General features: G+C 45.6%; 1 long non-coding RNA gene across 1 annotated transcript; it reads left to right on the top strand.

Annotated features, from left to right (window-relative positions):
• The first annotated feature begins 19,341 nt into the window (after positions 1 to 19,341).
• On the top strand, positions 19,342 to 27,279 carry LOC308654148. The gene is made up of 3 exons (XR_014023184.1): positions 19,342 to 19,473; positions 21,393 to 21,487; positions 26,749 to 27,279. It is a non-coding gene; the product is annotated as an uncharacterized lncRNA (long non-coding RNA).
• The last annotated feature ends 122 nt before the right edge of the window (positions 27,280 to 27,401 follow it).

The raw sequence follows: 27,401 nt of genomic DNA, 5'->3' as shown, positions 1-27,401 counted from the left end.
TATGCAATTTAGGGAAACCCTGTCTCAAAATAAAATAAAGAGAGCTGGGGATGTTGCTCAGTGGTAGAGTGCTTGACTAGCATGTATGAGGCCCTGTGTTGAGCTCCTAGCACCATAACAACAAACTCAGACATGGAAAGGAAACAGAAGAGTTGAGACTGATATTTCTCCGTAATTTTACCATCAATACCCTCCAGACTTATGATCTCATACTCCCCAACACAATGGTCACTCACCCCATGTGGGTATATATATGTTTTTCTCCATACTAGGGATTAAACCCAGGGACACTTTACCACTAAACTGCTTTTATAGTATTATAATAATTTATTTTGAGAGAGGATCTCACTCAGTTACCAGGCTGGCCTCCAACTTGCAATTCTCTTGCCTCAGCCTCCCAACTTGCAGAGGTATCAAGCATGCACCATAGCGCCCAGCTCCCAACAGGGTCTTAAACACATGAAATGTTCTTAGTCTAGACAGATCTGCTGGGTGCAGACATTGTTCAAATAGCCAGGAAGGCCAAGCGTGATGCACACATTGGAAATTGATTGGCCAGGTTCTGCCTACAACCAACCCTGTGACTTAATTAAAATTAAGATACGTGGGGCTGGAGTTGTAGCTCAGTGGTAGAGCGTTTGCCTAGCATGTGTGAAGCACTGGATTTGATTCTCAACACCACATAAAATAAAGATCTATCAACAACTAAATAATATTTTTTTAAAAATTAAGAAAAGTTTGGGGGCCTTGGTTTCTTCATCTGTAAAGTGAGAGGTTTGGACCAATTCTGGAAAACCCGAGAGCAGACCTGCCATTCTACCTTACACCCCCATGGCGGCAGGCCAGGCCTGGGAGTTACAGAAAAAGGCCTCAGAATCCTTTTCAACACTGTGTTCTCATAATGTCCGACTAATGGATCAAAACTAGCATATAGGTTAGTATCTAAGCTAAGTGCCTGAACTGGATCTTTCTTTTTTTTTTTTCCTCAAAATTTTATTTTTTTTCTCAATACTGGGATCAAACCCAGGGCCTTACACGTACCAGGCACGTGTTGCAACTCTGAGGTACATGCCCAGCCTAAACTGGATTATTTCTAAGAGCCCATTCAACTTTGATATTCTAGATGGATTTGACCCTCTGGGTTTGCAGTCACAAGAGGAGGCTGGAAAGAGGAACAGCAGTGATAAGAACATGGGCATTGGAATCAGAAAATCCTGGGTTTGAATTCCAGCAGGTTATATGCAATCATGAGTGACTCACTTCTCTTTGAGCTGTGGTTTAATCTCTACAAAACAGATCAGAACTCCAAACACATTACAGATGAAATTAGATAAATGTTTGTAATGTATCTCTTGCTTGCACATAATGTTACTAAAAGCTCGGTCCTTGTCCCCAATGCCAATCTAGTAATGAAGACATGATTTTGAGAAAAATGAAAAAGAAGGTTTATTGCTTTGCAAAGAAGAAACATAGGGGACTCCTATCCCAAAGACTGTGATTCTGCCCATCAGCAGAACAGAGGGACTTTTAAAGAGGTGACTCAAAGGTGACATTTCACGTGTTCTAGGTCTGGAGTCGTCATTCATTTGTTAATTTGGGAGAATTCATTTGTTAATTTGGGAGATAGTCTTCTGGTGCCATCCCCCAAATCTGGATGACTTCATTCCTATGTTGTGTGTGTGTGCTCAGGGACTGCCTAAAATGGGGAAGAAAGGTTAGGTAGGAGCAGGGAGACAGGAAGAGAAAGAAACATGTTCATTTTAAAAATCAACTGCAGTGGCAGAGCAGCAAGGGCTACATTCACAGCATAAAGTGGACAATGAAACTCCATAAATGAACTTAGACAGACACACCCAGCAAGATGTGTGCACCCAGAGATCTGCCTTCTCCCTGCGCATGCCACCTCCTGACAAGAAGATCAGAAGCCCTGACAAGTGGCTTCTGCTTCCTGGAGCACCCCCCTTTCCCCTGTCTTCTGTTAATGACAGATTGTTCTCTGCTTTTCTGAAGCTCCCTGGGAGCTGTTGGCACGTCAGGAAAATCAGAGCAGCCTGGAGTCTTCTGGGTGAGACAGAGCTCTAGAGAACCCCAGAGATGAGTGAAGTGCGGGTTTGCTCTGGTTTGCATACTTGGCCCCTGCTTAACAAAAGCAGGCACCCAATGCTGGTGGGAATCTTGTGTCCTAAAAGCAGAGCTGTTGCGGGGCTGGGCTTTGTCTCTCAGGATAGGTGTCAGGGAGGCTGGGGGTGTGGCTCTGGGAGGACACTTGTCTAGCATGAGTGAAGCCCTGGGCTTGATCCCCAGCACCTCAAAAACAAGGGATTGAAAAACAAAGTACGCGTTCCAGGGCCACGTGGGAAAATTTAGTTATAGTTTCTCTAGATTTCTTAATTGTAAATTCATGGCCCAGGTACGGACACCACCCACTCTGTGCCCAGGGTGGGGGTTTGTAACAAGGGTCCACTTTATCTTTTGAATATAGCCCTGGCTTCTCTGCCCCAGCAATTTATTTTTTTAAATGGGCCTGTTTCTTTCTCTTCCTCTCTCCCTGCTCCTTCCTAATCTCTCCCCCTCCCTAATCTCCAGGGAAACAAGGTCAACTTTCCACCCCATTTTTAGGTAGATTTATCTGTCCCTGAGCACACACCCACCATAGGAATGAATTCATCTAGGCTTTGGGGATGGCACCAGAAGATCTCAGAATTGACTATCTTCCAAATTAACAAGTGGCTTACAATTCCAGGCAGAGAACCGTAGAATGTCACCTTTGAGTCACCTCTTTAAAAACCCCCTGTTCTTGGGATGGGCCGAATCACAGCCTGAGGGACAAGAGTTCCCTGTGTTTTGTCTTTGCTAGCAAAGCAATCAATCTTCTTTTTCTTTTTTCTCAAAACCACTTCCTTGTTATAGGGCTGGCATCAGGGACAAGGACTGAGCTTTTGGCAATGGATCCACTGTGCATGCCACAGTGACATTACTGACCAGTCACTGCCTTCTTCTTCCCAGGCAGCATGGAAATTATACCGGGGATTGAACCCAGGGGCACTTTACCATGGAGCCACAAACCCAGGCCTTTTTAGTCTTAATATTTTAAGACTAGGTCTTACTAAGTTGCTTAGGGCCTCACTAAATTGCTGAGGCTTGTCTCAAACTTGTGATCCTCCTGTCTCAGCCTCCTCAGCTTCTGGGATTACAGGTCATGCACTACCATGCTCAGCTTGCACAACCCTTCTCAAGACTGCTTCAGCCAGGCATGGTGATGCACACTATACCAATCCCAGCAACTCAGGAGGCCGAGGTAGAAAGATCACCAACTGGAGACCAGCCTGGACCACTTAGTGAGACCACATCTCAAAACAAAAAATACAAGCACTAGGGGTGTAGTTCAGTGGTGGAGAACCCCTGGGCTTCATCCCCAGTACCTTTACCTTCCAAAGACTGTGCTCTGGGTAGCCATTAGCAAGCCATAGGGCAGCCACCCCAGAGCAAACATCGCCATCTTTCTCTGAATCTCTTTATTTTTCCTTGTGGTCCTGGGGATGGAACCCAGGGGACTCTACCACTGAGCTGCACCCCAGCCCTTTTTAGTTTTTATTCTGAGACAGAATCTAAATTGCCTCAGTTGGTTTCTAACTTTTGATCCTCCTGCTTCAGCCTCACAAATGCCTACGATGACAGGCATATGCCACCACACCCAGTTATTTGCCACATTTCAAGTGTTTAATAGCCACATGTGGCTAATGGTCACCATGTTTGAAGAGTGCGGATTATAGAATGGTTCTGTTACTCCAGAAGTTTCTACTGGACATCCTTGCCCTGGACTCACTATCCCATGCTGCCCCTTTGTCCTCAATCTCAAAAGTAAGTAAGGGCATCCCTCAGCCACCTTTGTTTCCCTTAGCAACTCACCTGTCAATAGGTCATGTTGGTGACTTATGATAAGGGAATGATAAGGGAAATGAAGGGGCATCATAAATGTGAATTTTAACAGAAACACCCAAGTCCCAGCCTTTTTTTTTTTTTTTTTTCGGTACCAGGGATTGAACTCAGGGGCAGTCAACCACTAAGCCACATCCCCAGCCCTATTTTGTATTTTATTTAGAGACAGGGTCTCACTGAGTTGCTTAGGGCCTCCATAAATTGCTGAGGCTGGCTTTGAACTTGTGATTCTCCTACCTCAGCCTCCCAAACCACTGGGATTACAGGCGTGTGCCACCATGCCCAGCAACAATGAGAAATTTTAATCATTGCAATTTAGTGTCAGAACTGGACTTACTTTTTTTTTTTTAATATTTTTTTAGTTGTCAATGGACCTTTATTTATATGTGGTGCTGAGAATTGAACCCAGTGCCTCACACATGCTAGGCAAGCGCTTTACCTCAGAGCTATTTCCCCAGCCCCGCTTTTTTTTTTTTTTGTACCAGGGATTGAACCCAGGAGCACTCAATCGCTGAGCCACATCCTCAGCCCTTTCTTTTCTTTTTTTTTTTTTTTTTAAGAATTTTTAATATTTATTTTTTAGTTTTCAGTGGACACAACATCTTTGTTGGTATGTGGTGCTGAGGATCGAACCCGGGGCCGCACGCATGCCAGGCGAGCACGCTACCGCTTGAGCCACATCCCCAGCCCCATTCAGCCCTTTCTTATATTTTATTTAGAGACAGGGTTTCACTGAGTTACTTAGGCCTTGCTAAATTGCTGAGGCTGGCTTCTTTGAACTCACAGTCCTCCTGCTTCAGCTTTCGGAGCTACTGGGATTACAGCACCACGCATGCCTGGCCTGGACTTCAACTTTTAAAAGGCCCTTCTGGACCAGGTATGGTGATTCACGCCTGTAATCCTAGCTGCTCTAGGAGGCTGAGGCAGAAGGATCCCAAGTTCAAGGCCAGCCTGGGCGATTTAGCAAGACTGCCTCAACATAAAAATAAAAAGGACCGGGGATGTAGCCCTTTGGTAGAGTGCCCTGGGGTTCAATCCCCTGGAGAAGAAGGAGGAGGAGAAGGAGCCCCTTTGGTTGCTTGGTGAGAAATGGTGAGGAAGGTACAGAATCTGGAGGGACCCACTGTCCTGTCCTGTCCCTGGGGTTGTGTGAGGAGGTCCTGGAGAAGGTGATCTCTATAGACAGGGTCCTTGACAAATGCCATGGAAGAGAATTTCTGAACCGGCTGGACATTTCTTTAGGAAAGAAAGGAATACACACTCAAGGGAGTGTGCGAGCCATTGAGAGGGGAGACATTCTTCAGGTGTCTCTATTTTATTTTTTGGCGCTGAGGATTGAATGAGCCCCATCCCCATAAAATAAAAACTAAAAATCCCTTTTTATTTTGAGAGATGTTTTCGCTAAATTGTTCAGGGTCTCTCTAAATTGCTGAGGCTGTCTTTGAGTTCCAGATGATCCTCTGTCCCAGCCTCCAGAGTCACTGGAATTACAGGCATGCGCCCACTGCGCCCCGGCTCAGTCTCTTGTTTTGAAAGAGACCTGGTGAGTGGTGTGTATGGAAGGTATGTGCGGACATCAGTCTGGTGATCACAGAACAGATTATGATGGTCTGGTTGTTCTCAGGATCTTCAGGATGATATCCCCTACCCCCGGGATAGCATCAGTAGATAACATCAGAAAAGTACCCTACCTTGTTGGTTTTGTATCTCCCTTTGCTCAATTTATTCTCAAAACACATGTTAGGGCTAGGGATGTAGTTCAGTGGTAGAGCAGTTGTCTGGCAAATTCTGGGTTCAGTCCCCAGTACCATGCGTGCGTGCGCGCGCACACACACACACACACACACACACACACAAAATGAAAAGTTATATTTTCTTCTCCCTTTTTTATTTTTGGTACTGGGGATTGAACCCAGGGGCACTTAACCATTGAGCCACATCCCCAGCCCCTTTTATATTTTATTTTGAGTTGCCTAAGTTGCTTAAGGCCTCCTTATATTGCTGAGACTGACCTTGAACGTGTGGTCCTCCTGCTTCAGCCTCCCAAACTGCTGAGATTACAAGCATCCACCACAGCACCTGGTCTTTCATCTGTTTTTATTGTTGTTTTATTTTGTGGAACTGGGGATGGAACCCAGGGGTGCTCTACCACTAAACTACACCCCTAGCCCTTTTTATGTTTTTTATTTTGAGAAGGCTGTCACTAAATTGCCCAGACTGGCCTCTAATTTGTAATCCTCCTGTGCCAGCCTCCTGAGTGGCTGGGATTATAGGCATGTCCCAATGCGCTCAGCTAGCTCTCTTTTCACCCGTCTTTATTCCCTCATCCTACCTCACTCTGGCAAGGCTGTGGATGGAGGTAGCCTTGGAACCTGGAGGGCCATGGCAGCTTTGAGGCTTGGTGATGGGCTGTGGTGGAGCATGGGAAGACCTGGCACCTGTCACAGCTGTCACTGAGTGACTTGTTGTATACCCAGTTGCTTCATGTCTTTCCTCTCCCCACTAGACTGTGGGCTCTGGGAAGACAGGGGCAGCCACATCTACAGCGACCTTCAGTGTCTAACAGCACTGTTAGTGGCCTGGGCTTCAGGATGGTGCTCTTGGTCACTGGGATGGAAACTAGGGGAGAGGCAGTCAGGGACCTTGAGGTCATAATCTAGGGGCACAGACAGATATAAACAAGAGAGGTTTTTATTTATTTATTTATTTATTTACATTTTTTGGGTGTGTGCTAGGGATGGAAGCCAGGGCCTCTCACATGCTGAGCATGTACTCTACCACTAAGTGACATCCTCCCACCAACTGCATACCTTTTAATCTACTGACCCTGGGCAAATGAATTCTTTGAGATTTTGTTGTTTCATACATGAAATGTAAATATTTTTGCCTTCCTTCTTACCTAATAAGATTAGATGAATTATGGACCAAATTCCACCTCGAGGTATGTCCTAGGGTACAGGCCTGATTCTGGGGATCCAACAAACCAGGTCATAGTGGCTGCCAATCTTACTGGAGTGAGATGGTATCTTAGGGTGGTTTTGATTTGCATTTCTCTGACTGCTAGAGATGGTGAGCATTTTTTCATGTACTTGTTGATTGATTGTATATCCTCCTCTGAGAAGTGTCTGTTCAGGTCCTTGGCCCATTTGTTGATTGGGTTATTTGTTATCTTATTGTCTAATTTTTTGAGTTCTTTGTATACTCTGGATATTAGGGCTCTATCTGACGTGTGAGGAGTAAAAATTTGTTCCCAGGATGTAGGCTCCCTATTTACCTCTCTTATTGTTTCTCTTGCTGAGAAAAAACTTTTTAGTTTAAGTAAGTCCCATTTGTTGATTCTTGTTATTAACTCTTGTGCTATGGGTGTCCTATTAAGGAATTTGGAGCCCAACCCCACAATATGTAGATCGGAGCCAACTTTTTCTTCTATCAGAGGAAGAGTCACTGATTTGATATCAAGCTCCTTGATCCATTTTGAGTTAACTTTTGTGCATGACGAGAGAAAGGGATTCAGATTCATTTTGTTGCATATGGATTTCCAGTTTTCCCAACACCGTTTGTTGAAGATGCTATCCTTCCTCCATTGCATGCTTTTAACCCCTTTATCAAATATAAGATAGTTGTAAGTTTGTGGATTAGTCTCTGTGTCCTCTATTCTATACCATTGGTCCACCCGCCTGTTTTGGTACCAGTACCATGCCGGTTTTGTCACTATTGCGAAGTCAAACGACAAGTGCTGGCGAGGATGTGGAGAAAAGGGTACACTTGTACATTGTTGGTGGGACTGCAAATTGATGCGGCCAATTTGGAAAGCAGTATGGAGATTCCTGGGAAAGCTGGGAATGGAACCACCATTTGTCCCAGCTATTGCCCTTCTCGGACTATTCCCTGAAGACCTTAAAAGAGCATGCTACAGGGATACTGCCACATCGATGTTCATAGCAGCACAATTCACAATAGCTAGACTGTGGAACCAACCCAGATGCCCTTCAATAGATGAATGGATAAAAAAAATGTGGCATTTATACACCATGGAATATTACGCAGCACTAAAAAATGACAAAATCATGGAATTTGCAGGGAAATGGATGGCACTAGAGCAGATTATGCTTAGTGAAGCTAGCCAATCCCTAAAAAACAAATACCAAATGTCTTCTTTGATATAATGAGAGCAACTATGAACAGAGCAGGGAGGAAGAGCAGGAAGAAAAGATCAACATTAAACAGAGACATGAGATGGGAGGGAAAGGGAGAGAAAAGGGAAATTGCATGGAAATGAAGGGAGACCCTCATTGCTATACAAAATTACATATAAGAGGTTGTGAGGGGAATGGGAAAATAAACAATGAGAGTAATAAATTACAGTAGATGGGGTAGAGAGAGAAGATGTGAGGGGAGGGGAGGGGGGATAGTAGGGGATAGGAAAGGTAGCAGAATACAACAATTACTAGTAGGGCATTATGTAAAATTGTGGATGTGTTACCGACATGATTCTGCAATCTGCATTTGGGGTAAAATTGGGAGTTCATAACCCACTTCAATCTAATGTATGAAATATGATATGTCAAGAGCTTTGTAATGTTGTGAACAACCAATAAAAAAAAAAAAAAAAAAAAAAAAAAAAAAAACCAGGTCAGCCACTCGCCCAAAAACCAAACAGAAAATCAGGAGGAGTGCAAGTTCAAAGCCAGCCTCAGCCACTTATCAAGGCCCTAAACAATTCAACTTTTTATATATTTTATTTTGAGACCCTGTCTCAAAATAAAATATATAAAAAGGCTGGGGATGTGGGTCAGTAGTTAAGCACTCCTGGGTTCAATCCCTGGTACAAAAAGGGGGGAAAAAACAGAAAAGATAATGGTGAAAAGTGTGAGAGGAACTTTAATCAGTGCAGCTACATAGGGAAGACAGGGAACCCATGCCCTTGATCCTGTCTTGGAGGGACTGACCATGACTTTGAGGTCTTATAGAAAGTGGAAAAAGGGCAAGACTTGGGTGCTTGCAGGGTTGGAGGCTTTTCACAGCTGCCAAAGCAGGTGAGCTTGACCAGGTGTGGTTGGTCCATGATTATTTCAGGATTGGTCAGGTCCATAAGAAAGTCCCTGTTACCTAAGATATGTGTGGATTAGATCTGGTTCCTGGAATCCAAGGTGACTCAGAGCCGAGGAGATGGATGCCAAATGGAGCAGAGATGCCAAGTCTTTAATCCTGCCTTAAGCTGCCCATTGGCCTTGTACAGGCAAAAGTGAAGAGTGTCAGTCCTTGCTACAGTTGCACCTAAGGAATTCAAACCAGGAGCCGGCCGCAGTGGTGCAGGCTTGTAATCCCAGCAATCTGGGAGGCTGAGGCAGGAGAATCCCAAGTTTGAGGCCAGCATAGGCTGTTAAGGTCTGTAAACAAGTCAGAATGGCGCCAGGCATTTTGCCAGAGAAATGTTAGGGTCTGTAAAGAAGTCAAGATGGCGCCTGGCAAAATGCCAGAGGAAGTGGTTTGTGAAGTAAGGCCAGCGAGCCATTAAGTGTGGAGATTCCTTATTGGTTGACTGCTGTATCTAGTTTATGTTAATTAGATAAGCTGTGTGGAATGTATAAATACCTCTGTTGTCCTACAATAAATGGCTCCCACTCCTGCTGTATCAATGTACACAAGTTGTTCATCACCCCACCCCCCCACCCCCCACCACCCCCCGCTGGTTATTTTGCCTAGCCAGCTGGGATACGACACTAGGCAACTTAGAAAGATCTTCAAAAACTTAGTGAGACCCTGTCTCAAAATATAAAATAAAAAGGACTGGGGGCAGAGGTGCTGGTGTTGTAGTTAGTGGTAGAGCGCTTGCCTAGCATGGGTGAGGCACTGGGTTCGATTCTCAGCACCACATAAAATTAAGTAAAAAAAGGATCACTGACAAGTTAAAAAAAATCATCAAGGGAATGAACTTTAAAAATAATAAGGGCTGGGTTGGGGATGTGGCTCAAGCGGTAGTGCGCTCGCCTGGCTGCGTGCAGCCCGGGTTCGATCCTCAGCACCACATACCAACAAAGATGTTGTGTCCGCCGAGAACTAAAAAAATAAATAAATATTTTTAAAAAATAATAATAATAAGGGCTGGGGGTGTAGCTCAGCAGTAGCATGCCTGTGGATCAACCCTCAGCACCACATAAATAATAATAACAATAATAATAATTAGCTAAGGTTGTAGCTCAGTGGTGGAGAGTTTTCCTAGCATGTGTGAGGCCCTGGGTCTGAGCCCCAGGACAAACAAATATATATATATAGATAGATAGATAGATAGATAGATATAGATATATATCGATATATATCTATATCTATATCTATATCTATCTCACAATGGTAAGCTCGACACTAAATATACTTCCAGCCACTTTATTTATTTATTCCGCTGGCTGGGGATGTGGCTCAAGCAGTAGTGCACTCGCTTGGCATGCGCGCGGCACTGGGTTCAATCCTCAACACCATATAAAAATAAAAAATAAAGATATTGTGTCCACCTAAAAAGATAAATAAATAAAAAATAAATATTTTTAAAACATATTTATTTATTCTGCAGTGCTGAGTCTCAAACTCAAGGCCTTGTGCACACTAGGCAAACACTCTACCACTACCACCTCCCCAACTCTTCACACTGAATATACTTTTACCACCATCAAAAATCAACTAGAGCCAGGTGCCATGGCACACGCCTGTAACCCCAGCGGCTAGAGAGGATGAGGCAGGCGGATCCCGAGTTCAGAGCCAGCCTCAGCAAAAGCAAGGCACTAAGCAACTCAGTGAGACCCTGTCTCCAAGTAAAATACAAAACAGGGCTGGGGATGTGGCTCAGTGGTCAAGTGCCCTGAGTTCAATCTCTGGTACCCTAAATAAATAAATAAATAAGCAAGCTAGATGAGATGAGTTTATGAGGCCTCTTAGCAGGGCATCACAGTGGTCATCATCAATTGCACTGAGGGTGCAGTCAGAGGTCCACTTACATAGCATACAGGAGGTTCTCAGTTTGATCCCTACCATTGCAGGGGGTGGGGGGAGTTGAATTATTGCCAAGTTGTTGTTTTTCTTTTCTTTCTTTATTTTCCCCCCCTAGGAGTGGTCTAATAGAGGGAGAAACCAAGAGCTAAGAAGAGCAGAAGCAAGGAAGTTGGCGATGGCCCTCTGTGGCCTGGACCAGGGGCCACTCCACAGGAGAGCCCCGAGGGAAGAGGAAGTTCCCTTGAGCTGTCCACCTCTAGAAGGAGGCTCCTGGCCCTGGCCCTTGCCAGATGCCTGAGGTGCTGTCCTTTGTTTCACCAGGGCAGGGATTTCCGGCCGAGCCGCTTGCCTTAGGTTTCTTAACTACCGACCTGTTCCTGCAGCTGCCAAACCACAATGCTTTGTCTGAAACCCAGAGCAGACAGTTTCAGACAAAGCATCGGTGAGCGAAGCCCTGCAGCGCTGGGGTCCTAATTAGTATTTTATTCCTGTGTGAGGAGAACTGAGCCGAGCACCTGCTCCGAGGCGTCAGTCGCCTGCACATCGCCTTTGTTCAGGGTTTACATGCACCACTCTGGAGGAAGCATCTTCAGGAGTTACCAGTCCGGCCCACGCGTTTCACAGTGCAGCCCACACAAGGCGAAGAAATCCGCAGACTCGCGGTGGCAGGGTGCCCAGCAAGCCACTTGCAAGCTCCGGGACTAGGACAAGTTCCCCCGGCCCTGAAGTCTGTTCCCTGGCAGCAACACAAAAATAATGGAGGAGCCTGGCCCAGGGGCACACACCTGGGAGGCTGAGACAGGAGGATCACAAGTTTGAGGCCAACTTCAGCAATTTAGCAAAACCCTGAACAACTTAGCAAGACCCTGTCTCAAAAAAAATAAAAAAATAAAAAGGGCTGGCAATGTGACTCAGTGGTTAAGAATCCCTGGCACCAAATAAATAAATATTTGTGGAATAAATGGTGTTCTGGAGTCACTGAAGAGTTAGGCCCACTCTTGTTTTTGCAAATCACCATACAACTGTACATCTGGGATACTTCAGATATATTATATATTATATCCAGTAACTATTAAGAAGCCAGCAGTCTCATATATATATATATATGAAGAAAGAGAGACAGACAGAGATTGATTTTTTGTTGTTCTTGTTCTGGTGGTATTGACAATAAAACCCAGGGCCTCATGCATGTTAAGTAAGTACTCTACATCCCAACCCTTAAGAAAGAAGCATTTAGCTGTGCCGACCAAGGAGGAGTTCATAACTCCATGACCCAGAAAAGAAGTGTAAATAAATGAAGGCTTTTCTACTGGTACCAACTTTGCTAGAACCTGGTATACCAGTTATCCAGGAGAATCCCTGGTATTGGTGGGAAGAAGATGGGTATAAGGTGGGTAAGGCAGAGAAATGGAAAGTGGAAAAAGCAATGAACTGGAGTTGAATTGAGTTTCCTAGATTTATGACGCTTGGCCACTGGTGATGCCAGGTTCTTGGAAATCACTCTGTTGATTTTAGTGGTAAAGTACTTGAACTCTGAGGGCAAAACCAGCTCCATCTCTTACCCCTTGTGTGATCTAGAGTCACCTTTTTCCTCTATGAGCCTCATTTTTTCATGTGTAAAATGAGATGAAAATATAAGCTACCTTTACTTTTTTTTTTTTTTTTTTTGAGGGTAGGATAATGAGGAGTCCTAGGGCCTCTACAACTGAGCTAAATCCCCAGCCTTTTTCCTATTTTGCTACAGGATTGATTTTTTCTAGGTACTGGGGTTTGAACCCGGGGGGCACTTTACAGATCTTTTTATTTTTTAATTTGAAAGCAGGGTCTCACTAAATTGCTGATATTCTTTTTTTTTTTAAGAGAGAGTGAGAGAGGAGAGAGAGAGAGAGAGAGAGAGAGAGAGAAAGAGACAGAGAGAATTTTTTAATATTTATTTTTTAGTTCTCGGCGGACACAACATCTTTGTTGGTATGTGGTGCTGAGGATCGAACCCGGGCCGAGCGCATGCCAGGCGAGCGCGCTACCGCTTGAGCCACATCCCCAGCCCCAGATATTCTTTTTTTAAAAAATATATTTTTAAAAATTTTAGTTATGGGGGCTGGGGATGTGGCTCAAGCGGTATCGCGCTCGCCTGGCATGCGCTCGGCCCGGGTTCGATCCTCAGCACCACATACCAACAAAGATGTTGTGTCCGCCGAGAACTAAAAAAAAAATAAATATTAAAAATTCTGTCTCTCTCTCTGTCTCTTTCTCTCCTCTCTCACTCTCTCTAAAAAAAAAAAAAAAAAGGTGTCTGATCACTTTAAAAAAAATTTTAGTTATGGATGGACACAATATCTTTATTTTGTTTACTTATTTTTATGTAGTGCTGAGGATTGAACCCAGTACCTCACATGTGTGAAGCAAGCCCTTTGCCACTGAGCCACCACCCCGCTGAGATTCTTGCTAAGTGGCCCAGGCTAGCCTCAAACATGCATTCTTCTCGCCTTAGCCCCTCAAATCTGTGGGATTACAGGTGTGTGCCACCACATCCTATACCACCAAATAATTCTTAGCTGTATTCTCATCCAAACGAAACCTTGAAATCCAAGGTAAAGATACGACTACTCCTTAGTGTCATAGTTGAGGCTAGAATAGAACCAAGGGCTCCCGAGTTCCTGATCTTTTCAATGCATGTGGTGGCTGTCATTTCTTGTCCCCATGGGCTTTAGAGTTCAAGAGAAAAGGGCAAATATGTAAAACATAAACCGCAGAAACATACAGGGTGATAACTGAGCTTAGGATGTGCAGTAGACACTCATTTTGTCATTTTAGGATCTATAGGAAGAACCTAGAATGAGGTGGCAAGCACTGTTTATTTATTTATTTATTTATTTATTTATTTATTTATTTATTTATTTATTTATTTATTTATTTATATGGAGATTGAACCCAGAAGCACTTTACCACTGAGCTACACCCCCAGGCCTTTTATTTTTATTTATTTACTTATTTTTGAGACAGAGTTTCACTAAGTTGCTTAGGGCCTCACTAAATTGCTAAGGCTGGCCTTCCTGTCTCAGCTTCCTAAACAGCTGAAACTAACTACAAGTGTGTGCCACCATACCCAACTGACAAGTATAATTTTTTTGATGGGGTTGGGGTTATAGCTCAGTTGGTAGAGTGCTTGCCTCACATGCACAAAGTCCTGGGTGCAATCCCCAGCACCAAAAAAAAAAAAAAAAAAAAGTATATTTTTTTGAGTGCTTACTATATGGAATCTTTAAATGAATTATATTCTCTTAAAGCATCTCTAGACATAGTAACAGTTATGACTCCCATTTTATAGGTGTGAAAACTAAGGCCGTAAGTAATTTAATTTGAGCCTGGGCTTGGTGGCTCACACCTGTAATCCCAGACATTCAGGAGGCTAAGATAGGAGGACAGCAAGTTGGAAGTCAGCTTCAGCTAAATTGATAAAGCAAGGCTGGAAGCAATTAAGCAAGACCCTGACTTTTAAAAAATTAAAGTACAAAGGGCTGAGGATGTAGCTCAGTGGTAAAGGATGCCTGGGTTCAATCCCTAGTACCAAAAAAAAGGAGGAGGAGGAGGAGAAGAGGAGGAGGAGGAGGAGGAGGAGGAGAAGGATCTGAGGAGGAGGAGGAAGAGGAAAAGAAAGTAGTAGTTTTACTTGAGCCAGGTACAGTGATGTACACCTATAATCTCAACTATTCAGAAGGCTGAGGAAGGAGGATCACAGATTTGAGGCCAGCCTCAGCAACTTAGCAAGACCCTCAGCAATTTAGCAAGGGCTTGTTTTAAACAGCAAAAAAATAAAAAGGCTTGGGATATGTCTCCGTGGTAGGCCACATGTGCAGCAAGCTCAAGGTCCTGGAATCCATCTTCAGTACTGCAAACAAACTAAAACCAGCTAATCAGGAGGCTGAGGCAGGAAGATCATGAGTTTGAGGTCTCAGCCAGGGCAATTTAGTGAGACCTTGTCTGAAAAATAAAAATTAAAAGAGCAGGGTATGTAGCTCAGTGGTAGAACTAAATACATGCAAGGCCCTGGATTAATCCCCAGTACTGGGGTGGCGGGGAAGTTGAACTTGTTCAAAGTCATATTAATAAGGTTCAAAGTAGCAGAGAGTGATGGAACAAGCCTGTAATCCCAAAGGCTCAGGAGGCTGAGATAGGAGGATCCCAATTTCAAAGCCGGCCTCAGCAACGGCGAAGTGGTAAGCAACTCAGTGAGAACCTGTCTCTACATAAAACACAAAATAGGGCTGGGGATGTGGCTCAATGGTTGAGTGCCCCTGAGTTCAATCCCTGGTACCACCCCCACCACCAAAAAAAAAAAAAAAAAGAAAAAAAAAAGAGGTTCAAAGTGTAGCTATGTCGTTTCCCCCTCTTTGCCCCACAACAGATTGGGATCCACCATTAGAGTCCTGACAATGGATCACAGCATTTGCTAAAATGCATAATTCTGAAAATGCAGACTTTGTAAAATTTGCCATTTATGCACACATTCAAAAATAGAATCCCAGAGTTGAAAGGAATTTATCAGCAATAATAATAGTTCCAAATGTTGTAATTCACTTAAACTTCAACAAAACTACAAAGTAGGCAGTGTCATGCTTGTCTCAGGGATGCAGAACCGGAAGCCGAGAGAGGGTCAGCAGTGGCTTGGCTGATGGCTGGTAAATGGAACAGAGTCCACCTCAGCCCGTGCACAGTGCCCTCCTACCTTGGCACAGTCCTACCGCTGAATCAGTCTACCCATCCCGTTGAATCAGAGAGAAAAGTCATAAATGATCTCTTCGGACACATAACTGTGAATTTAGGTTTTTCCCCAAACCTCAATATTCATCAGAGAACCTGCAAAAAATAACTTCAGCCCAACTCAGACCCTCTACCTCCTATTCTGCTATTTCATCTCCATCAGGGGATTTGTGCCTTGCTGGATGGTTTCCAAACAGGAACTTCCTACCTCTCCAGCAGCTCCTTCTTCAAACAGGAAGATTCAACAGAAAAATTTTCCCTCTGGTGGGAAGATGCCTGCTTCCTAGGGACCACTGCACAGAGCTTGGGGCTGCAGAGAAGTCAGCTCGCAGCTGCCAGACAGCCTTTCAGAGATTGTCCCTGGCCCCTTCTCCCCCACTACCCAGCAAGGCTTCCAAGTCTCCACAAAGGATCCTTCTTTGAGAAGTTCAGGGATGAGGGTGACGCTGCTTCTCGAACGATGTCCTCATTCCCTGCTAAGAGCATGCAAGCATGGAGAGAACATAGAGTCCCCTGGATATTCAAGAAGTTCAGGCATAGAAGCCGTTCCCCACACTTGCTGCAACCTTGGCCAAGATATTGGACTGTAGGTTTCTGGGCCCAGATGAGTCCTTCTGCAAACCTTTGTTAGATTGGAATTATAAACCCAAACCTCACAGGCCGGCTGACAGTAGAAACACCTGGTAATATTCATTTCCTCTGCAAAAAGGTAGGTTCTCTTTCAATTTCCTTGCAACATGCAACCCTCCTAGTATTTCATTTTCCTATTTCGGGTGGAATCATAGCAAACTATATAAAGAAATAAAACTAAAAATGCAACAAGGGAAAAAAAATGCCATTTGGCACTTGACTCCAGTGGAAAACAAAAGGGGAGCCGCGTGCAGTGGCATATGGCTGTGATCCCAGCAACTTGGGAGGCTGAGGAAGGAGGATCAAAAGTTGGAGGGCAGCCTCAGCAACATAGCAAGACCCTGTCTCATAATAAAAAAAAAAAAAATTTAAAAAAGCCCAGTTCCTGTTTGTAGGGGCACATGTGGGATGCCTAGCTACTCTGTCTTTGGAGTGACACTCAACATGGGCAGACTGGTACCATTTGGCCTCACAGGCCCAGTGTTAACAGAACTTAAAAGCCTGCTAGAGAAGTCACATATGTGAATTTTTAGATTGGCTCAAAATTTCCCTAAATAGTGGGAGGGCCAAACCCAGTATGTTCTAGACTGTGAACCAACTTTATGCAATCTCTGGATTAGGTGTTTTTAAAGCTCCCTTTTCTGCCAGACGGAAGAATGAAAGGATGAGGGGCTGTCTGGAGCCACTGGGGACTGTCCCTGAGACCTGCTCAGCCTCTGCAGAGCCTCTGAACCTCTGTTGATTCACGCCAAGTAGGGGTCAGGGAGGGGAAGGCCTGGCCTTTCTGCTCCCTGGGCTTCATTTAGGTTAATCCTTCCTTTCCCCTTGCTCTCTGCTCTCAGTTGGGAGAAACGTGATGGCCGTAGGCTTCAGGAATGTCTGAGCAGGTCTGTCTGAACAGGCTGTTCCCGTGCGCTGGGAGAGGCGTGGCCCTTGCTCCCAGCGCTGGCGGAGGGTGTCAAGGAGGAGACTGAACATCTCAGTCCAGAGGAGGGCTCTGGGCCTTGGCCTCAGAGTGGATCATCCCTTCATGCTCCTTAGCCTGAGCTGAGCTCCCGCGGAGTCCCGGATGTCGTTACCACCGGCTGGTGTCAGGGAGAGAGTGTGCAGTCCGGGGCTGGCGTGGCTGTCTGCCAGCCTGGCAGATGGCCAGAGCCCAGAGCTCCCTGGGGAGGAGCGTAAACAAGGCGCCTGGTGGGCAGCTGTGACCCAGAATCTTCCCTCAGAAGAGCAGTGGAGAGGGAGGGGGAACACCAAGGGACCCTTTCGCAGACTTCCCAGGCTGCTGGGGACTCTGGCATCAGCCAGGGAGAGGATGGGACTCCCAGGACAGCAGCTGTCCCGTAAAGGGTTGGATGAGCCAACTTTTAGGGAGTCTTTCAGCTCCTACCATCTAGACTCTGATTCCATGACTCTGTGATTCAGCTTTTTTTTCACACTGTGGAATTCTCCAGAGAGGACATCTGTGGCTCTTCCTGGCCCAGCACCCACTCTGCTCCTTCTGTCAGCAGCACCCTCAGTTTATCCTTCAGGAAATCTCTTCTCCACTCTCCTTTTATGTGGTTTGGGGGAAGCAGACCTTGACTGCTTATCCCCCTTACCTGCCCTGAAGGTTGGGCCCAGGGACTTTCTACCCCTGCACTATGTCCCCAGCCCTTTTTGAGACAGGGTTTCACTAGGTTACCGGGGCTAGTCTCGAACTGGCGATCCTCCTGCCTTAGGCTCCTGGGTAGCTGGGATTATGGGTGTGCCCTACTGCACCTGGCTCTGACCTTGACTTTCTGCCCATCAGACTCCAGGACAGGCAAGTGTGCCAGGCCAGGCCAACTGGCAGATCTCTTCCCTGCTGGATCCAATGGGACCTAATCCAAAATATTTCGCTGAAATTCTTGGGAAAAGTAAAATTGTCAGCAACTGGCTTGATATGTATCTGGAGGTGCTGGAGGCTGTGTGCCCTCCATGTGGGAGGAGGTAGCCAGAGAATGAAGTCATCACAGGGAAAGACAGCACAGGACTGAAGGGGCAAACAGGACAACAGACTGATTGATTACTTACCACGTAGAAAAAAGACAAAGACCTGACAAAAATGGTTTGAGCTTGAACTGAAGTTATAGTCAATTATCTGATTCTTTATTTTTCAGTGAACTGCCTTGGCATTAAAAATTTCTGAGCAGAAGGATTTCAAGTTCCTGAAATCTTTTACGGTCTAAAGGCAGAGCCTCCCCAAAGGGCTTAATTGCCACAAATTTTTTCCCCAGGAGCTACCAGGAAGATTTACTCTGATCACTGGAGATTAGAAATCGCCACACCTAAACAGGCACTGTCACAAAATTATCTTCTCATTATTCTCCTAAGGGTCCATTTATCTTCCCCCAAAGTCCTTTGTTTTCCAGTGAGTGCTCTTGTCCGCCACCCCTGCCTCTATTAAAATGGTATGTAAACCCCAAATTGTGTTTTTTATTCAGTATTTGGTATCAAACTCAGGACCTCATGCTGGTGAGGCAAGCATTCTATTACTGAGGTACATCCCCAGTTCTTTTTTACTTTATTTTGGGACAGTGTCTCGCTAAATTGCCCTGGCTGACCTTGAATTGGTGATATTCCTGCCTCAGTCTCCAGAGTAGCTAGGATTATATTATATGCTAATCCTTTTTTTTTTTTTTTTTTTTTTTGCAGTGCAGGGATGGGTCCCAGGCTCTCATGTGTGCTAGGCAAGCACTTTACCACTGAGTTATATCCATTGCCCATAACCACCCTGTTGAGTCACATTTTTCTATGAATTTCTGTGGGTACATGATTAAATTTGTCTTTTCTCTTACTAATCACTCTTTTGTAAGTTTAATTTGTAGGCCCCAAAACACTAAGCATATAAGGATAGAGGTAAAGTTTTCCCCTCCCTGAGACATCAGTTATATAAGCAAAACCTCTTCTGACATAATCTTCCGTGACTCCAATATTCCACACAAAGTCTATGATTTTCTGCATGATTTACTAAGCACTAAATTCTACTTTATTTTCTTCAGGAGAGAAAGATTCTGGCAGTGATCTGGGCTCCTTTCAGCATTCCCTGGTTGCCTGAAATCAGAGGGATTTGCCCAGAAAACCTCAAAGATCCTGACTTCCTTCCTGCCCTGCCTACATCCCCAAGGTACACCCCAGGTAACCCTGCTTTCTGCTTAGACCTTCAAAACGGATGTCACAGGTCCTGAGGTGTCATTCATTCATTTGCCAATTTGACGTGATTATAGAGCGTTGACTGTCCAAGACGAAGCCCTTCTTCTTCTCCCTCTTGCTCTTCTACCTTTTCTTCTCTTTCTTTTTGTAGTACTGGGGTTGGAACCCAGGACCTTGTACATGTCACTGAGCTAAGCGCCCCCCAGCCCAGAGATGAAGTCTTATCCCCAGAGGGTTTGGTGAAGAAAACATGCCAATAGAAAGAATTTCATTAGAATGTGATTCGTGCTGTAGGAGATATAAGTATAGAGAAGGGGCTTCTGGACCAGGTAGGTGAGGGCAGCAGGCGTGACACAGAAGCTTCTGGAATGGGAGAGACCTGCTAGCTGAACGGCATGGCTAAGGGGTGAGCAGGGGAGAGGGTGAAGGATGAGCTTCCCAGGCAAGCAAAGGGAACAGCAGGAGGTACCAAACCCAGGGAGAGGTCCTGGCTGGTCAGAGGAACTGGCTGTGGTAGGGCTGGTGTGGGCAGTTCAAGGGATTCCCATCAGGGAGCAGGGCGGCTGGGCCACCGCTTGACAAGCCAGCTTTGACAGGTCTGCTTCCTGCATGTGGGAACAACAGACAGCAGCAATGTAGCCCAGGGCAAGGCCTGACTCACGTCCTCAGAGGAGAAACAGGCTGGGGTTGCAGGCCAAGGGGCACGATAGAGCCCTTGAGAGCAAGTATTGGTGAGCTCCTGCCCACCGAGGGCTTGGCCCTCTCCTTGCTGGAACTTACTGGAGGCCAGTGAAGGCAGGCCTGGCTATACTTGGGGGAGACCTGCAATTTTCTGGCCCACTCAGCAATTTCTCCTGGAGTCCTTGCTTCCTCATGTGTGTCCTTGAGCTCGGTAGGGCCAATAAGGACAGAAAACTACTGTGGGTAAGTATAAGCAATTTTTAAGGGTGCAACTTTCTTGCACAGTCACTATTCTTTCATTGACTCTTTTCATATTGTGTGTGTGGAGCATTTTTGTTTTGGGTTTTTTTTTTTTTTTTTTTTTTTTTTTGGTGCTAGGGGGTGAACCAGGGGCACTTGACCACTGAGCCACAACCACAGCCCTTTTAAATTTTTATTTTAAGACAGCATCTTGCTAAGTTACTGAGGCTGGCTTTGACTCATGATCCTCCTGCCTCAGCCTCCTGAACTGCTGGGATTATAGGCATGTACCACTATGCCCAACATGTGTGTGGGACATTCTTTCTTCCTCCTTCTTTTTTATTATTATTATTATTATTATTATTATTATTATTATTATTATTATTATTATTATTTTATGGTACCAGGGATTGAACCCAGGGGCATTTAACCACTGAATCACATACCCAAACCTTCTTATTTTTTAAATTTTATTTAAAAAATATTTTTAGTTGTGGAAGTATACAATACTTTTATTTTATTTATTTATTTGTATGTGGTGCTGAGGATTGAACCCAGTGCCTCGTGCATGCTAGGCAATCGCTCTACCACTGAGCAAAAGCCCCAGCCCTTATTTTTTTGTTTTCAGATGGGGTTTTGCTAAACTGCTTAGGGCCTCACCAAAATTGCTGAGGCTGGCCTTGAATTTGCAATCCTCCTGCCTCCTGAGTCACTGGGGTTATAGGTATGTATCACTTTTACTGGCTCTTTTTCTTCTCCTCCTCCTTTTCTTTCTTTCCTTCCTTCCTTCCTTCCTTCCTTCCTTCCTTCCTTCCTCCCTCCCTCCCTCCCTCCCTCCCTCTTTCTTTCTCTCTCTCTCTCTCTCTCTCTCTCTCTTTCTTTCTTTCTTCGGTACTAGGATTGAACCCAGAGCCTCATGAATGCAAGACCAGTTTTCTACCACTGAGTTCTATCTCAGATCCTTTTATTTTATTTTGAGACAGGTTCTCATTGGATTGCTGGGGTTGGCCTCCAGTTTGTGATCCTCCTGTTCTGCCTGCTGAGATGCTGGAATTACAGGGAAGAGTCACCATGCACAGTAAGCATCCCTATTACCAGTAATCTAGCCCAGGGACTCTGCCTGGATCCTGGCTGGCTTTGAATTCTCCTGCCTGCCCATATAAGAAAAGTGCAAGTCGTGGAAAACTAAATTTCATGCACCTTGGTCAAACTGGAGAGAAGAAGCCAGGCTTGGCTATTGGTGACATTCCTTTCTTGAGGGACCATCTCCTTCTACTCACTCTTTGAGACTTTTTATCACATAGCCCTGCCTGGGCACAATGGTGCATGCCTGTAATCCCAGCTGCTGGGGAGGCTGAAGCAGGAGGATAGAGAGTTCAAAGTCAGCCTCAGCAATTTAGCAAGACCCTGTCTCAAAATAAAAAATAAAAAGGGCTGAGGATGTGCTCAATGGTTAAGTGCCCCTGGGTTCAATTCCTGGTACCAAAAAAAAAAAAAAAAGAGAGAGAGAGAGAGAGAGAGAGAGAGGAGAGAGAGAAAGAGAAACAGAGACTTTTTGTCACATGGTCTTGATCTCTTCCTGGCCACAGATGGGTACTGGCCATGCCCAGCCAATCACGACATCCATCTTTTGGCAACAGCAATGGGTCCCTGGTTGGGGCTCAAGCCTTAAGGAGACCAACCAGGGGTGCCTCAGGCAATGATGTCTTCTCCCTGGACTGGGAGAATAGGAGTTTGTAGAAAGGTCACCTGTTAGTGTGTGAAGTCACTTCTTTTTTCTTTTTTTTTAAATTTATTTTTTTAGTTTTCGGCGGACACAACATCTTTGTATATGGTGCTGAGGATTGAACCCGGGCCGCACGTATGCCAGGCGAGAGCGCTACCGCTTGAGCCACATCCCAGCCCCTGAAGTCACTTCTTAGAAGGAAATAAAGCTAAGATGACAGTGTAGACATCATGAGGCTCTTTTTTTTTCTTTTTCTTTTGGTACTGACTATTGAATCCAGGAACAATTTACCATTGAGCCACATCCCCAGCCCTTATTAGCCAGGTTCTGGCTAAGTTGCTTAGGGCCTCTGTAAGTGCTGAAGCTGGACTTGACCTAGCGATCCTCCTGCCTCAGCCTCCCTAGTCTCTGGTATTTTAGATGTGCACCACCACACCTGGCATATCAAGCATTTCTTAAAGCTAAATCCATTCCTGGACTTCCCAGGAGTGGGATATTTCATGAATATTTTTTTTACTGGGTAGAGTTCCCTTTACCTCCAGCCATAGAATCTTAAGCTATTTGACATGAAAAAAAAAACCCAGCATGGAATCTTCCACATAAGGGCTCCATGAAAGGTCACTACGATGAGCAGGGTGAAGATGACCTTATTCCCTTCGCCACCACCCTTTTCTTTCCCAGCATATAGTATCACTCCTTTTTCTTCCCCTGGCCTGGGGAAGAGGCTACTGGCTGGTGGGCTTCCTGTTTTCTAGGACAGGCTGGAATGAGGGGCATGGTGACAGACTGGCCAAACTACCCAGCACCTACAGTCAGCAGGGAGCTTTGGCAGCCCTGCTGAGGTCCCCATCCTGCCTACCAAATATGATCTGGATCAGCCGCATAGCAGAGCAGGACTAAGCCGGAGTTGGACTGACCTACTTTGAATTCCACTGCTGCAACCATGTGACCTGGGAAAGGTCACTTTATCTCTCTGAGCTTCTGTTTCCGTGTCTATAAAAGCAAGACAATAATAGTCCCTGTCTCTCTAAGAGAATTGTAAAGATTAAATGGCGAGGTGGGGGGGAACCCTACTATTTAATATCGTGCTTTAAGCACAACACTGTTCTAAGCACTTTGCGAACTATGATCCAATGAACCCCCACCAAAAGCCTCAGTGGTATCTACTATTAATTCTTCCCACTTGATCAGTAGTTGAGGCACAGAGAAGTTATTGTGCACAGAAGAAGAGCGCAGCAATTATGGTCTAGCCCGTGATATCTGAAAAGCACAGGAAGGTTAGCTAGGACTCTTGATACCTCTTCTCCTTGACCTTTGCATATCTGGAAGCTTCTACAGATAGTTCTGCAAAGCTGGGACATGCTGCAAGAACCAAGCTCTCCCTTCTCTGTAAGAGGAATGGGAGCTGCCTGAATAAGCCCATCAACTGCTCTGGGGTCTGAGAGAAATAGATGTAGCAGTTGCTACAAATCAGGAGGCCTGCCTGTAATGCTAGCGACCTGCTCTGGTAAGATATAGGATAGATGATCTCGGGACCCTCCCTTTGAGCAGCATTTGAGGCAGCATTCTGCTCCTAGGACTTTATGACACAAATCCTCTTACACACAAGTGCATAAAGACTTCTGGAGAAGGCTGTTCTCTACAATGTGGATTATGATCAGCAGAAGATTGGGGAGGGGCTCGGATGGCCAATAGGAGGTGATTTGACTGAACAATTGTGGTATATTAGAACCTGGAAGGCTGAGTGTTCCTCCTCTGTCATGCCTATCTCTATGTGCTGACCCAGGCTGGTCTTTGAAATAAATTATTAAATGAAATACGCAAGTACAGAATGATGTGTCTCATATACTCCTGTGTGTGTGTGTGTGTGTGTGTGTGTGTGTGTGTGCGCGTGTGTTCGAAAACGCATCTCTTATTATCCAACTCAATTTGGTTTCTGAATTCAGATAGTGAGGGTACAGAAAGCAAGAGATGCTACACCATTTACTTCATTTCAGGTAGCAAATAGCAAGAGTTGGAGTGTGAATAGTTCATCTAAGAGCTGATCTGAATCCACTTGGTTGCTGCATTGTAATAGTATTTGGATAACCACAGCATATAGTAGGGATTCTTGTGTTTGTATAACCTCATGGGCGCACATGCATGAGTCTGTGTGTGTGTATACTCTCTGGGAAGATGCACAAGAAATAGGCTATTTGGGTTTGTTGCTAGGGGTTGTAATTGAGCCTTGGGGGTATTTGGTGAAACTTAATTCTTCAATTTACATATGTGTGGTTGTTTTTTGTTGTTGTTATTTGTTTGTTTGGTACCAGGGATTGAACCCAGAAGTGCTTAACCACTGAGCCATTTCCCAGCCTTTTTTATTTTCTGTTTTGAGACAGGGTCTCAGTAAGTTTCTGAGGCTGGCTTCGAAATTGGTGATCCTACTGCCTTAACTTCCCAAGCCACTAGGCTTGGAGGTATATACCACTGGGCCCCCAGCTAAAGTTGTGGTGCTGGAATTTTTTGAGAGCTGGGGTCTCTCTCTCCTCCTATTGGATCAAGCAGATCAGACTAATAAGGAATGGTGGGAGTGACATTATGTGACTCTTTTTTTTTTGGTACTGGGAGTTGACCCCAGGATGCTCAACCACGGAGGTACATTCCTAACCCTTTTTGTTTTTTATTTTGAGAGTGGGTCTAAGCTGGCCTCCAACTTCCCATCCTCCTGCCTCAGCCTACCAAGTTACTGGGATCATAGGCACACACCACCACGTCTGGCCATTATGAGACTTTCAAGGCTAGGTCATAGAAAGTCACATAGCCACTGCTTGTTCTTTGGATTGCTCTTGGCATGCTGTCTCCCAGACCTCAGTCACCAGCCCGAGACACAAGGAGTGGCCCCATGGTAACATGCCGGGCGTAGACCCATCTGAGCTCCCGGTGGACAACTAACATCATATGCCAATCCTGTGAGCCAGCCCTTATGGAAGGTAAGTCCCAGTCAGACATTCAAATGCCTGTACCCATGTGACCAGAAAGGCAACAGAGACCCCAGGGAGAACGAGCCATCTGAACTAAGTTAATCCAGAAGTGCAGAAACAAGAGTGTCATTTAAGCCCCTGCATTTGGGCTGGGTTTTACATGTGGGAAAAAAAAATATATATATATATGATTATCAAAAGGGGATTTATGAGATTGGCTTACATGACTGCAAGCTGGTGTCCACAATGGCCGTCTGCTGGTTCCCCGCCAGTAGCTGTGCAGCCCAAGAGGCTGAAGCTTCACAACAAGGGGGATCAATGGTGCTACCTTGGTCCAAGGTCGAAGGCTTCTGGAAACTCCCTGGAGAATCACTGGTAGAGTCCGCTTTGGAAGAGTGAAGGAGCTGGAGTCTGAGGTCCTCAGGTGATCACAGCAGCCGGTTTCAAGCTCTGTGGTCAAACTCCCAGAGCCTTCTCTGCATTTTTTTTTTTTTTTTTTTTTTTTTGCTTCTCTTTCTGATGGACTCAGGGGTAGAACGCATGACCAGCATGTACAAGACCCTAGGTTTAATATTCAGCACCTTGCAGTTCTCTGTCAGGGACATGACAACACCATAGATATGGTTTTTAGTAATGCCACCACTGTGGGGTTTCCTCGGAGGGGCCAAAGCACATGCACAAAATGTCCTTTCTGTCAGTTTGACTTAGGTCATTGCTGTCATCTTCAGGAATCCAGGTTTCTGTCATTCTCTGACATCACATCTGGAAATAAGGAGAGAAATCAATGGCCACATCCCTGAATGTTAACAGCTCCATTTCCTGGTGTTCAAGGTAGCCATTGGGTTCTCCCTATGGTTTGTTCAGCACCTGTGCAGCACAGAAACCGGTGGCTCCTGAGGATCGGAGAGGAGGTCTAAAAGCGGATAGGAAGCATCACATGTGAATATTAATTGGAACATTTATGTTACCTATCAAAATTAAGAGTCTCACTGGGTGCAATGGCGCACGCTTATAATCCCAGTGATTTGGGAGAGTGAGGCAAGAGGATGGTAAGTTCCAGGCCAGCTCTGTCTCAAAATAAAAAATAAAAAGGGCTGAGGATCTGGCTTAGTGATAAAGGGCCCCTGGGTTCCATCCTGGTACCAAAAACAAAACAAAATTAAGAAACAAAACAGTTTCTTCCTTGGAAATGTACAAGGAACAGTGCTAAACAGGCAGCATCTAATGTATTCCTCACCAGATCCTGCCCTCATCTCCATTTCACAGATGAGAAAACTGAGGCTCAGAGGGGTCTTCCATTGTTTGCCCAAGGTCACACAGTTCCTAAACCAGGAGGTCTCTGGGCCCCAGGGCTGTCAATCATGGGTCCCTGGTCACTGTCTTCAGTAGGGGGTTTGGAATGGGACAGGAACAGAAAATTCAAAGCCCTCAAGGGCCTGGTCAGTAACACAAAAGAAAACTGTAGGTACAGGAGCTTTGGAGCAGTTTCAACTGAGCTCCAGATGGCAAGCCTAGAGTTGCAGGATCGTTGGGGTTTTGTAGAGAAACCAGAAATTAGATTTTTAAGTGCACTCTCTTCCTGTTTAAATATTGGCAGCTAATTGTTCTTCTTTGTTTTCTTTCTCCTCCTTTTTCGTTTTAACTGTACAGGCTGAAAAGCAAAGCGAAACACACAAGCCAAGAGCTGTGATTGGCCTCTCTGGACTGGGAGGTCTCTAAGGAGTCTCGGGCTCAGACATCTTGACTTTCAGCAGAACTTCTCCAGGGAGACCGCACAAATTCCACTCCCAGGAGGCTTGGATGGGAGAGAGAGGAGGGTGATGGGGAAGGTGGAGATGGCCAGCCTCTCCCCAGCACTCCCCTCCCGAGGTGTTGGGGGGACAGGGAGTGCTGGGAGGCCAGGCAGCCGGGAGTCCTGTGATAACTCAGCTGCCATCACCTGCCACTGTCCCAGAGTTGTCATTGCTCCCAGAGCTGGCCAGGCACCAGGGGAGGCTGGATTTCCATTGCAATGGAAAACCGCGCCCGCCCAGCCCGCCTTTCTCTCCACTTCTCCTCCCTCCCTGCTCTTCCCCTGCCCCTGCCTCCTCTCCTCAACCAGCCTCAGCTGCGGGGGATCGATCCGGACCTGGCCGCCCCTCCCTCCCTCCCTGGCAGTGGCTTTGATTCCTCTGGAGCATGCAGCCCGTTCTGTCTGCAGTCGGCTGGCCTTCCTCGGAGACCCAGCCTGGCAGGGCGCAGCAGCGTGATTGATGAGCTAAGTCGCTCTGGCTGGCAGGCCGGTGGCAGCCAGCCAGAGATGC

This window comes from Spermophilus citellus (genome assembly GCF_964194105.1).
Source record: "Spermophilus citellus genome assembly, chromosome: 1".
NCBI lineage: Eukaryota > Metazoa > Chordata > Mammalia > Rodentia > Sciuridae > Spermophilus > Spermophilus citellus.
Note: the sequence above shows the minus strand (reverse complement) of the source record. Positions and strands in the feature narration are given on the sequence as shown.